At 50.3% G+C, this 13,294-nt stretch overlaps 1 protein-coding gene across 4 annotated transcripts in view; it reads left to right on the forward strand.

Moving 5' to 3' along the window:
- Window positions 1-13,294, forward strand: part of LanB2 (laminin subunit gamma-1) — a 529,033-nt gene that overhangs the window by 362,931 nt on the left and 152,808 nt on the right. The gene's annotated exons all lie outside the window — the stretch shown is intronic.

A 13,294-nucleotide genomic window follows, 5' to 3' on the forward strand; every position in this document is an offset into this window, starting at 1 on the left:
TGAAGAATGTATGCCAGCTGATACAATATACCAATGGAAGAGGTAACTGTGTTGGTAAAAAAGCTGAAATGTTTTAGGTGATGAGGACAAACAAGAATGCAGTAGGTGTGGAGAGTTTATTATGAGCATGAAGTAGTGGTAATGTTCCCGAACCTTGATAAGAGCTGTAATTATACAGTAGCAGTGTAGTGTTAGAATTACTGGAAACATAAATTTGTAGGATAGTAAACTGCTACTGTATAATTACAGTAGTACAGTAAACTGCCGAGAAATTGATCAGTGATGAACAAAAGTAGGTTTCCTGGTGAGAGATCATGTAAATCAGATTAAGACAGCTTGAGTCATTTTTTAGAGAAAGCATGTTTATTTACTTATTTATTATTTTATTTATTTTTATATACAAGAAGGTACATTGGGTTGAGTGGTTTACACTCATTTTTCTCATTTTCTCATTTACACTTACACTCAAGCCATATGTATGGTTTACAAACCATACATATGGTTTGAGTGTAACCAGAGGTGCAATGCCAATTTTATTGGTGCCAGAGCTCTGGTGGGAATGACAAAAGCCTGTCATTTCCTATCCTGTTTCTATATGTGTCACATGATTAAGTTTTTTCATGTTTGTACTCACTAATTATCACAATGTAATTATCAAACAATTAAAGAAAAAACATCATTCATGTATTTATCAATTTAAGAAGTTAAAACACTTAGTGCTCACAAAATACAACCAGTGAGAATTTTCACAATAGTCAGCACCTAAGCAGGATTGTTATGATAATTTGTGCTGTGGCGTGGAAGGAGTAATGTTGAGAGTGGGAGGGGTGTTGTGTAGTCTGCCGAATCTGTGTAACCACTTGTTGCTGTCTGCACTCACTATACCAGCTTAGTGGTTTGCAATGGTGAACAAAACATGCAGATACTTATGTATAACATTTGTATATAGTGAATAAAAGCAAAAACAGTATGGTGGGAGGAGGGAGGGAGTGGCGGCCAGTGGCTGGCTGCCTGGTGTGTGGCGGCCACTCTTTGCTGCCTTTTGACTCGGCATACCAACTTAGTGGATAACTTTCTGGCATCAGTCAATGTGCACAGAGTTCTTGCCTTCCAGGGACCATGAGCCAGTATCTGGCCCCTCTCAAGAGAGGCACTAGGAGCAATGGCCTATAGAAACCCCCGTGTGGTTGGGAGCATTCTATGTCTAGGTAATCACATCAACTGGATCTGGCACCCAGAAAGGTAGGCGCCTCAAAACAAACCCCTATTCTAGTGAAACTATTGCTGCTGAAAGCTGAACGAGTGGACAGAACTCCTCAAATGAAAATTATCAAATGAGCATGACATCATGTCGCCGCACCGCTGTCTGCGCAACACCCCCCCCCCCCCCCCCCCCCCTCCCCAGAAGGGGAAGCCCCAGACCCCTCACATCGGCGATCCACCCTACAGTTCTCAGGCTGATGTGCTACTGGCATGGTCTTGTGCCTCTGGCTCCAGTGATTTGTCTCAGTGTCTGTACCTTAGGCGTGGACTGTCTCTACTGGTGGTGTGCAAGCCAGGAGTAATATTCTTCGATACTTGGGCTGCATGCGCCTAGGGCTACCTTCCCTAGGTGCCCTATAAGTACTACCCTTGTGGCTGGGGGCCCACCTTCCACAACTCATCTCGGAATCTACCCCTGCTGTGTCTTTTATTGCTTGGTACTTGGCCACCCTTGGAGTCAACTGGGGTCTTTGTTGCCCGTGTTTGCCTCTGGGTAAGGGGGGTAGTTTCCGTCACTGGTAGGGGCACGGGGTACGGCACAGCTAATTTTCACCTCTTACAGCAACCGGCTCTGTTCCATCTGGGTACATTGTCCTCTTGTGGGATTTTGCTTTTGTTTTTATTTTTCTGCCTGGTGAGGGGGGTCTGCCTTGGTGGTTGCCCCTCCTGTGTTGGGGGGTATATATCTATCATTATATCTATTCTCAGTTTTTGTGTGGTTGGTGGTACCCCTTGCTAGGCCCCCATGAGTGGACACTTCCTGGGGGTTCAGCTATTAGCAGATTGTTTGGTAGACTTGTGCGCCAGTTCGCAGTACTCTGCCTGGGCTTCCCTTAGCATGCTAATAAGGCTAAGGGCCCTGGGGAATCCCAGCGGGGGGGCTCCGTGGTCTGATGGATGTGACCCTTGATCCCCTCTCGATTCGTGCTAGTCGGAAGATTGCTCTGTCCCCTTGTTTCTAGGGGACAATCACCGGTTGTGCCTTCCATGCTGTCTCTTGGGTCAGTGATTCTTTTGATCCGAAGTCGTGCGACGTTTGTTGCCTATACGTGCTCCAGTTTGCCCAAGCTACTGATCATGATATGAGGGTGCAGGCGGCAGCTGCGTTGCATGCTAGGTTTAGGTTGCTGCAACACACACTAGGTTAGTTACTTCCCCGAATGCCCCGAGATTGCTCCGTTTTGGTTTTAGGGACCCGGACTTGGGGGTGGGAGTCGCTTCAGCTCTAGTTCTGTCCTTCCCCCCCCCCCCCCTCCCTTGTCCTTCCCCTTCTGTAGTCCATCCAGCTCCTCACCTCTTCCAGCTCCGAAGCATCTAAGGGTTTCGGAGTCAGGGCAGGGTTTAGTTGGTGCTGAGACTTGGGCAGTCTCGGGGGGGGGGAGTCTCCTTCAGGGTGGTGGCGGAGGCATTCGAGCCTGGTCCTCCTGCCAGAGCTTCTGGGTCTGACCAGTGGGCCCCCTTCGTTCCTGCTTTTTCGGCTGCTCCTGCCTTTTCTTTAGAGGCAGGAGGTGTGGAGGACGGCTTGGCCCTGGATCCTCGGGGTGAGGTTCCTGGGGCGGGGGAGGGGTTGACCTGGGAGCCTTGGGCCCCATTAGAACCCGCTTGGGTTTTTGTACCCTCGGAGCGGGGCTTAGTGTTAGAGGGTGTGGGGTTCTCTTTTGCTCCCTCCTTGTACGAGTTGGATTTGGTGTCTACCCCTCCTAGGGTTCGGTTCCGTGACCCTGACGGTTCTTTGGTTCTGTCTTTCTGGAGGTTTCCGGCTTCCCGAGTCCAGTCCCAGTGGGTGCAGGACGTCCTTGCGGCTTACCTCCTGCGCGACCCGGATTTTACTTTCGTGATGGATCTGCGTTCCTTTGTGTATGGATCTTAGTGTCTTTACTGGGTTTGTTACAAAGTTCTGGAGTCGTCCTGGTTAGCAGACTGCCCTTTCTTCTCTTTAGAGGCGTGGCATACGTTCTTTCGGTCCCATCACACTTAAGTGGCTCAGACGGCATTGCAGGTTTTCCTGGGGGGCATATTTGAGCATGTCAATGAGTGCTTGTTCACCTGTGCTCTTCCGTGGGATGTTGGTGTAATGCAGTTTCATGTACACGTTCCTTCCCTTTTGGCTGCATTGGTTGCGGAGAACTTGCATATGCGAGGCGTGCTGGCTTTGGCTCTGCGGTTCTTCACCCTCCTTGAGCTGTCTTCGGATTGGCTTGCGGTGGATGTGGAGGAGCTTGGGGCTGCCTCAGGGTCTGGTGTGTTACCTTCGGCGGCGCATGTGTCATCTGCGCTGTTGAAGCTGTTCGCGCCGCTCCTGCGGGGTGTAGTTTCGTGGTTTTTGGTTCTCGGCTCGCGTGTTGGCAGGTGGTGCTTGCTTTTTCCTTGGAATCCACTTGGGCCCTGGCTCTTAGATTGTCTTCGCCCTTTTGTCTGTTGCTGTCTGCAGAGTCTGCAGTGAAGCAGTATCTGCAGGCGGCTTCGGCTAGTTGCCGTCCTATGTCGGAATGGTTGGTCCTCTTGGGGGCTTGTTGGGGGGGGGGGGAGCACCGTCACGGTGGGGTCGTGCAAGGGCTTGGGATTCTTTCTCTCGTGGTAGGCCAGTGGTTCATCAGGTTCAGCTCTGGCACAGCCTTTGGTGCCATCTATTTTTATTCAGTGTGGGGATTGCTCTTTGCGTTATTTGGGTGCTTGTAAAGTGCGTCAGCTCTTTCGCGGTTCGTCCCATTGACAGGGTGGTGGGGGGGGGGGACCCTCGCTCTGTTTGCTCGTTCCTGGTTCCACAATTTGTGGGCCTTTCGGGTTGTTTCGTACGGCCTATGGTAGCGTTGGGTGGCTCCTCCTCCTTCGGGGGGTTCGGGGCTGGCGGGGAAGGCCTCTTCTCCTGCACTCTGTCAAGTTGTCTCGGAGTGGGTTCGCTTGGGCATGGTCGAAACGTCCTCGTCCCTCAGGTGGATCTCCTGCCTGTTTCCGGTCCCAAAACGGGACTGCGCAGATCTTCGGTTCATTCTGGACTTGTCTCGTCTGAACCCGTGGGTTTATTGCCCCTCCTTTCGGGGGATTACTCTGTCCCAGGTCTGTCTTCTGTTGGAGCCGGGCACTTGGATGGTGTCCCTGGACCTCCAGGAAACACATTGGCACGTCCCGATTCATCCACGATTCAGGGACTGGCTCGGTTTTGTGGTGGGTCGTCAAGGTTACTGCTTTTGTTGCCTTCCATTCGGCTTGAATCTGGTGCCTCGTGTTTTCACTCGCCTTACTCGGGTCGTGGTGGTCCGCCTGCATCTGTTAGGTGTTTGGGTTCTGGCCTACCTTGACGACTGGTTGTTTTGGGCTCTCAGGGTTTGGCTCTCCTAGCAGTTTACGTTCAGGGGTTGTCCAATGTCCTGGCGGACAGCCTGACCTGGTTCATTCCCCTGTCCATGGAATGGACGATCGACACCGACTCGTTCCATTGGCTGTGCCTGTTGTTCAGGCCTCTGGAAGTGGATCTCTTTGCATCTGTGTGGTCAAGGTGTCTCCCGGTATACGTGGTGAACTTCCCTGACAGCGAGGCTGTCGCGATCCATGCCTTTAGGCAGGACTGGGTGAGGTGGGGTGGGGTTACCTGTACCTCTTTTCCCCGGTTCAGCTGTTGCTCCATGTCCTGGCTCGCTTGGAGATTTACCAGGGAAGAGTAGTCCTCTTGGCCCCTTGTGGCCGACCCAACCTTGGTTTCAAGCGCTGCTTGCTCGGTGTCCAAATCCGAGGGTCTTCCCGCTGCTCCGCCTCTTTCAGGAGATCGGTCCTGCCCAATACGAGACTGGTTTGCTCTTCTTCTCGAGTCTTCGCGTCTGGTCTTTCTGACTCGGGTCTATCACCATTTGTATGAGGCGCAGGTGATTTCGTTGTTGGTCTCCCATCTGCGTGCTTCGTCTCGGCAGCAGTATGAGGTTTCTTGGTGGTCTTTCTAGTTTTTCCTATCACTGCGTAGGTGTACTTCGCTCTCTGATAGGGTTGTTGTGTCCTTCCTGTCGTCGTTGTTTCAGGACCATCATCTTATGCCGAATACTATCACCTCCTATCGTGTGGCGCTGGTGGAGCCGCTCCAGGTTGCGTTCGTTATTGATGTTACGTCTGCATTGTTCTGCAAGTTGTCTCGTGCATTGTTTCACCTCCAGTCTGCTCATGCGTCGCCTGAGCCCTCCTGGTCCTTGGACTGGGTGCTCTCTTTCCTCTTCTCTCTTCTCCTCGGTTTGTGGTGGCCCTTTCGGTTCAGGATTTTTTTTTTTATAGGATATATACAAGAGTTGTTACATTCTTGTACAGTCACTAATACGCAAAGCGTTTCGGGCAAGTCCCTGGAATACGATCCCCGCCGCGAAGAATTGTTTTTACAACCAAGTACACATTTTATTGTTGAGTTAAACAAAGGCTACAGTTAAGGATTTGCGCCCAGTTAATCCTCCCCGGCCAGAATACGAACCCATGACAAAGCGCTCGCGGAACGCCAGGCGAGTGTCTTACAACTACACCACAGAGACTGGAAATTGTTTTTCCAAGACTCTTTTTCCTGTTGGCATTGGGCTCTAGGGATCAGGTTGGGGAGCTTCATGCTCTCCTCCGGCGTAGAGGTTTCTGCTCTTTTGGTCTTGGTGGTAGGTTTGTTCGGTTGCAGCCGACTCCTTCTTTTCTAGCAAAGAATGAGACTGCTGCTTTCTGGAGGGGTCCTTGGGTTGTTGATTCTTGGTCAGGCTGGGGATGCATCATGTCTTGTGTCCGGTTGCGGCTCTCCGCCGTTATTTGTGTGCCACGCCTTCGGTGGCCGGGTATGCGCTGTGGGTTGATTCAGTTTCTCTTCTTCTTTGTTCCCGGGCTCGAGTCTCCCAGGTTGTCCATAGGCTTATTAAGGCTAGGTAGTCTGCGGTCTATCCTCGTGTCCACAACGTGCGTAAGTTTGCTGCGATTGCTGCTGTCTTCGGTAACATGTCCTGGGCTGACATTCGGGCACGGGGTTTTTGGCGGTCGAACAGGGTCTTGGCTGCACGCTACCTTGTGAATGTTACTGGGCCTAGTCGGGCCTGTGTCGCTTTGGGTCAGTGGTTGCAGCCAAAGTCTTGACTTTGAGTTGAGGCGCGAGCACTGACCACCACCTGGGTAAGTCCATCTAGTTTTTGTCCTTGGTGATGTAGCTCCGGGGAGCTGAAAGGGCTCCCCTCAGAAAACCAGCATTGAATGTAATGAAACTCCATTTTCTGGGTGAGACCCGGAGGTTCCCTGGCAACCCCCCCCTCTCCCCGATCGGCATTTTTTTCGTGTGTTTTGACATCCAGCCTAAGAACTGGTAGTTGGATGGGTCTGGGGCTCTCCCTTCCCCCTGCCGGGGAGAGGGGAGCTATGCAGTTGTGCGCTGAGGCTCGTGTAATGTTATGCTTGTTTACTCGTGCTGTCCACTCGGCCACCAGTGCCCCAAACAGCGTCAGTATCTTTGCAAGAATGTACAAATACTGTACAGTATAAATCTTATGTAATATCACCAACCCATTGTACCTTCTTGTGAATAAATTATTATTATTATTATTATTATTATTATTATTATTATTATTATTATTATTATTATTATTATTATTATTATCATTATGTAACAGACATTCTGATGATTTATGTTTTTAGGGTACTATATTAATATATATAGAGTACATTCTAATGGTTTGAAGTGGTTCTGACGACTTAGTCATGTAGACTTCACATCTCTCTCATCAGGAAATGTTTGATTTAGAGTAATGTATTTGAGCTACTTGATTATTAAGGATGCTATTGTGTGATCCTGATATGTGACAGTTAAGGTATTTGACTCTTTTTACATAACATTTCCTGTATGTTTGGAAAATATCTTGTGGAACCATAATTTTGTTATTTTTGTTTATAGTCTGTTTATTGTCATATAGAGCTGCTTTGTGTCAGAAATACTAAAGTTGGTTTTGTTGTTAGTGTATAATACTGTATTACAATACATTTTGTGGGCTTCTGACTTTTGATACTGGTAAAAATACAAAAATTTTCAAAACTAATTGTAAATAAGTACGTAAATAATTGTAAATAAGTGAGTACATGTACTCACTGTAGTGTGTAGATAATATATATAATTACAAAATGATCATAAAATTTCACCTGAGGTCTCTTTCTGAAGAATAGTTATGTATATTAGTTTGTTTATATACATTAAATTGTAAATCTAGGTGAAGTACAGTGCTAGTTCATTAAAATGGACCTGTTTGGGAGGAACTATATTACAAAGGAATACTGTATAAGAATATATTTTTCAGCAAAATTATGAATGTTGATTCTTTTTCTGGGGGGAGCCCCTACGGCTTCTTGGAGCTATCCATGGCTGATATGGATACCCTAACTATTTTGTATCAGTCGATGTGGGTGGAGTTCTAGGCCTACTGGGGACCACGAACCAGAACCTGGCTCTTTCACAGAGGCACGAGGAGCAATGGCCCATAGAAATGCACATGTAATTTGGAGCATTCTATATCTGCCATCGACCGGGACAGGCACCCAGAAAGGTAAGCTCCACAAAACAAACCTCTATTCTGTTTAACAATGAAAACCGTCAAACGAGTGGACAGAACTCCCCAAAAGAAAAACGAGCAAACAAGCATGAAGTTACACGAGCTGCACCGCATGTCTGCGCAGCTCCCCCCTCCCTGGGAGGGGGAAGGAGGAGCCCCAGACCCTCACGCCGGCGATCCTCACCCCAGTTCCTCGGCTGATGGGATTGTGCATAGTTGTGTGGCTCCAGCTCCAGTCTTCTCTCAGTGCTGTTAATTGTTTTCAGTGTTGCTCTTACGGTGGTCATGCGAGCTGGGAGTACTATTGTCAGGTACTCAGGCTGCATGTGCTTAGGGTCACATTCCCTGAGTGTCCTGTAAGTACCGCCCTTGGGGCTTTGGGTTCTCTTCCACAAGTCACCTTGGGTCTACCTCTGTTGGCCTTTCGCTGCTTGGCGTTTGGCCGCCCTGAGTGTGTGGGGGTTTCCACCCTTGTTTGCCTTGGGGAAAGTGGTAGGGATTGCACTGGTGAAGCGCGGGGTACTGCGTAGCTAGTTTTCACCTTTGACAGCAGCCGTCTGTTTTCTTTGGGTACATTGTCCTCTTGCGAGGGTTTTTCTTTTCTTTTCTTTTTGTTTTTTCCTGGTGGGGGGTCTGCCTTGTGTTCTCCTCCCCCCTTATGTTAGGGTCGTTGTGTGGTGGCACCGCCCTGCTTTGCTCTCGTGAGTGGACACGTCCCGTGAGTTCAGGTTTAGCTGTTTGCTTTGTAGTTTAGGGCGTCGGTTAGCCGTACCCTGCCTTGGATAATCCTTAGCAGAGTCAAGGGGGCCCCTGGAAAACTCCGCAGGGGCACTCGGGTCCATTGGCGGAGACCCCTGCTTCTCCTCTCTCTTTGTGCGAGTTTGAGGGTTGCTCTGTTCCCTTGTCTCAGGGTGACAATCATTGCATTTGCCTCCGTCATGCTGCCTGTTAGGTCGGTGACACATTCGACCCCAAGTCCTGCGAGCTTTGTTGCTTGTTTGTGGCTCCGATCACCCAATCTGTTGATGATATTCTTTGGGTGCAGGCGGCTCACGCGTTGCTAGGTAGGTTGTTGCAACACGCTAGTTTGATTGCTTCCTCGGATGCCCCAAGGCTGCACCGTTTTGCTTCTCAGGACCCGGACTTGGAGATGTTGCTTGTGTCGGCCTTGGTTCAGTTCGCACCCCATCATTCTTCCCTTGCTGTGGTTCATTCGGTTGTCCCCCCCTTCCCTGCTTCCGGCTCCTATGTGTCTGAGGGCTTTGGGGTCGAGGCAGGGTTTTGAGGTTTGAGACTCGGGCAGTTTTGGGGGTTGCTCCTTCCGGGGTTGCGTCGGTTTCGTTCAAGTCTGTTGCTCCAGCCTTAGTTCCGGAGTCTGACCAGTGGGTCTGCTCTCTTCCTGCTATTTCGGCCACCCCGGCTTTTTCTTGTGAGGCCAGGGCTTTGGAGGATGACTCGCCCCCGGGGCCTGACGTGGTGGTTCTCAGGGTTGGGGAGGTGTATACTTGGGGGCTTTGGGCCCCGTTGGATCCCGCCTGGGTTTTCCGACCTTCCGAGCAGGGCTTACTGTTACAAAGAGGTTTTTCCTTTCCCCCCTCTGAGTACGAGTTGCCTTTGGGCGTCAATGCCTCTGCGGGTTCGGTTCCGTGTACCTTCAGGCCCATCGGCTCCGTCCTTCTGTGGGGCGTTTTCTTCTCTTTCCCACCTTTCTTCTCTGGGACCTGTGTTCTGCATCATGCCGCATTCATTTTCTGTTGTCTCGGGTCCTTCGTGTCCATTTGTCATGGATGTTTTTGGGTGCATCTGTGCCTCCATGATTTTGTGCTTGTTGGTCTTGGTTCTTGAAGGTTCGTGTGGGTCTGCAATGCTTCTGCATTATTGAACAGTCTGCCACTTTCCGGTAGGGCTTACCTCCAGTCCTTTCTTGGACTGGTTGTACTCTTGTCCTTTTTCTCCTCTTTCCATCCTTTGTCTCGACATTACTAGTTATGGTTCCATTTTCTTGTTGGCACCCTACCTGGGGGTCAAGTGGTGCAGCGCGGACCTCATGTGTCCGGGCTGCACCACTGTCCACTGCACCACTGCACCTCTTCTGTCCGGGCAGACACGCGCCTCCCGGACGGTGCGTGTCTGCTTTGCCAGGTTGGTTCTTTCCCGGCTTGCCAGGTTTGGTTTCCTGGTTCTCTGGCGGGCATTCCTTTTGGTTCTTTGACTGCCTTGGTTCTGGTGCGGCTTGCTCGATGTCTGCACCCAGGGGTTTTCCCGTGGCTCCGCCTCTTTTCCATGGTCGGTCTGGTCTGTGGTGGGGCTGGTTCGGTCTTCTCCTCGAGTCTTCTATACTTTCGACTTGAGTCTCTCACCTTCTGTTTGGTGATCAGGTGGCTTTTTGAATGTGTCCCACCTGCTTGCTTTGTCTCAGCGGCGGTATAGGGTTTTCTGCCGGTCCTTCTTTTTCTTTGTCTCATCGTAGGTGTATCGCGCTCTTTGTTGTTGTGGTTTTGTCCTTCTCTCGTGGTGTTTCAGGGTCATTTTCTGGCTGCATACCTTCACCCTGTCTTGTGCGGTGCTGGTGGAGCCGCATCGGATTGCTCCGGTTTGTTGTTCTTTCTGCACTGTTCGTGGGTTGTCTCGGGCAGTGTTCACCTCTGCCCTGCTTCTGCTCCACCTGAGCTGTCCTACTTTGGAGCAGAATGCACTTTTCTCTATTCCCTTGGTTTGTTGTGGCCCCTTCGGTTCCGGTAGGAGTCCCTGGGGTTGTTGCTGCTTGGTTGGCCGGGGTGCTTCTTGTGTCTGCGGTCTCTTCCCGTGCCCATGACGTTCGTAGGTTTGCTGCGCTTGCTGCCATCTTTGGTGGCATGTCTTGGGCTAACATTCGGGCGCAGGGTTGGTTTTGGCAGTCACACTGGGTCCTGGCTGTGCACTCTCTTGTGTCTGTTCCTAGGCCTAGTTGGGCCTATGTCGTCTTGGGTTGGCTGTTGCAGCCTGTTGTCTCGACTTCGTGTTATGGTGTGAGCACCAACCGCCTCCCGGATGCATACCTCTGTTTTCGTCTTTGGTGAAGTAGCTCCAGGGAGCCGTAGGGGCTCCCCCCAGAAAACCAGCGTTAAATATAATGAAACGCCATTTTCTGTGAGTCCCGGAGGTTCCCTGGCAACCCTCCCTCCCTCTGGTCGGCGGTTTTTCGCAGTTTTTGATATCCAGCCTCAGAACTGGGGTGAGGATCGCTGGTGCGAGGGTCTGGGGCTCCTCCTTGCCCTTCTCGGGTAAGGGAGAGCTGCACAGACATGCGGCGCAGCTTGTGTAACGTCATGCTTGTTTGCTCGTTTTTCTTTTGGGAACTTCTGTCCACTCGTTTGACGCTTTTCGTTGTTAACCAGAATAGGGATTTGTTTTGAGGTGCTTACCTTTCTGGGTGCCTGTCCTGGTCGATGGCAGATATAGAATGCTCCAAATCACATGTGCATTTCTATGAGCCATTGCTCCTCGTGCCTCTGTGGGGGGGGGGGGGCCAGGTTCTGGCTCGTGGTCCCCGGTAGGCCTAGAACTCCACCCACATCGACTGATGCAAAATAGTTAGGGTATCCATATCAGCCATGGATAGTTCCAGGGAGCCTCCGGGACTCACCCAGAAAATGGCGTTTCGTTACATTCAACACTGGTTTTTGCTATTTATTACATATTATACTACTTACCTAGTTGTACTTACCTAGTTGTGCTTATGGGGTTGAGCTATGGCTCTTTGGTCCTGCCTCTCAACTGTCAGTTAACTGATGTACAGATGCCTGAGCCTATTTTTCTCTATCATATCTACATTTGAAGCTGTGTATGGAGTCAGCCTCCACCACATCACTTCCTAGTGCATTCCATTTGTTAACTACTCTGACACTGAAAAAATTCTTTCTAGTGTCCCTGTGGTTCATTTGGGTACTAAGTTTCCATTATGTTTTTCTTTAAATGATACAACACAATTTTGTTCATAGTTTGATACCAAAATCACTTTCAAAAGTTAACATTTTAAATAGTGTTTTGATTCTCTTTACATTTTGTTAGCACTGCATTCCTTACACAATGACACTCTGCTGGATGCAGGCGTTCTCTACTGGAACTTTTCTTTTCTGTGGGGAGCCCCTACGGCTCCCTGGAGCTTATCGGGCTAATGCATATTATATTAGACCGGGACATTAGCTAAGGAGTTGAGACCTACCAGAGACCAGTGCCAGAACCTGGCCCCTTCAGAGAGGTTTCAGGGAGCAATGGCCCTGGAAAAACCCCTTGTGGTTGGGGTTTTCCTTATCTGCCATCGACTGGGGTTAGGCACCCAGAAAGGTAGGCATAACAAAACAAACCCCACATGGTAAAAAACTAAAACAAAAAAACAGAGAAGTAGAAACTCCCTACAATCCCAAGGAAACAAGCAAACAAGCAAACATCACACTTTACTATCGCGCCGATCGTCCGAACAGCCCTCCCCGCCCTGACAGGGGGAGGGGGAGCCTCAGATCTCACTGCGCCGGCTGCCTAGCATCAGTTCGCAAGCTAATGTCAACCGGGATAGACGCTTCTCTAGCCTCAGTTTCCTAGGTGGTGTTTGCCTTGTGTGGCGTTCACTGCCGTGTGTTGTGTTGGGCGGTGGCCAGGTGTTCCTCATCAGTACTGAAGCTGCATGCGCTTAGGGGCTTCCTTCCTTAAGCGCTCTGTGAGTACTGCCCCCGCGTGACAGGGTTATCTTCCCTGGGGCGTTCGGGAACCATTCCCGTAGAGGTTCTTGCTGCTCGGCATTTGCCTCGCCCTTGGGGCCAGCTGGGGCTTGAGGCCCTTGTTTGGCCCTGGGTAGGGACTGGTATTGTGTTGGTTAGGGCGTCAAGGTGTTGCGCAACCTGCCACCTAAGCGGCGACCGGTTCCTGTTGCCTCTGGAGACAGTGTACTTTTGCGGGGTTTTTCTTTTGTTTTTATTTTCATGCCTAGTGGGGGTCTGCCCAGTGTGGCTATAGTTCCACTGGTAGTGTTTGGCGGCCCTCTGCTAGGCCCCCGTGATTGTACACGTCGCAGGGGTTTTCAGTATTGTCCTCTACCCCTTGTTATTTTTGGATTTCTTAACAAGTTAGCAACACCTTGCCTGGGCTTCTCGTAGTTGTTACCCTACAGGCCCTGGAAACCCCTGTCGGGGCTCGGTGGACCATTGAATGTGTCTTCCGGGTTCCAACTCGTCTTGTACGGGATCGTTGGTTGCTGTGCCCTTGTCTCCGGGTGACAGTTGCCACTTTTACCTCCATTATGCTGCCTGTTGGGTCACTGACACCTTGACCCAGAGTCTTGCGAAAGATATTCTCTGCTTGTTCTCCAGTACTCTCCTGATGTTATTACTGTTCAGAGTACAGGCGGCATCCGTGTTGCAAGCTAGGTTAGGTTGCTGCAACATGTTAGGTTGGTTTCCCACTCAGATGCCCCAGGGCCACCCTGTTTGGGTTAGGTGCTGTTCGCCCCTTTCTCT

The sequence above is a fragment of the Procambarus clarkii genome, chromosome 6 (genome assembly GCF_040958095.1).
Source record: "Procambarus clarkii isolate CNS0578487 chromosome 6, FALCON_Pclarkii_2.0, whole genome shotgun sequence".
NCBI classification, from domain to species: Eukaryota; Metazoa; Arthropoda; class Malacostraca; order Decapoda; family Cambaridae; genus Procambarus; species Procambarus clarkii.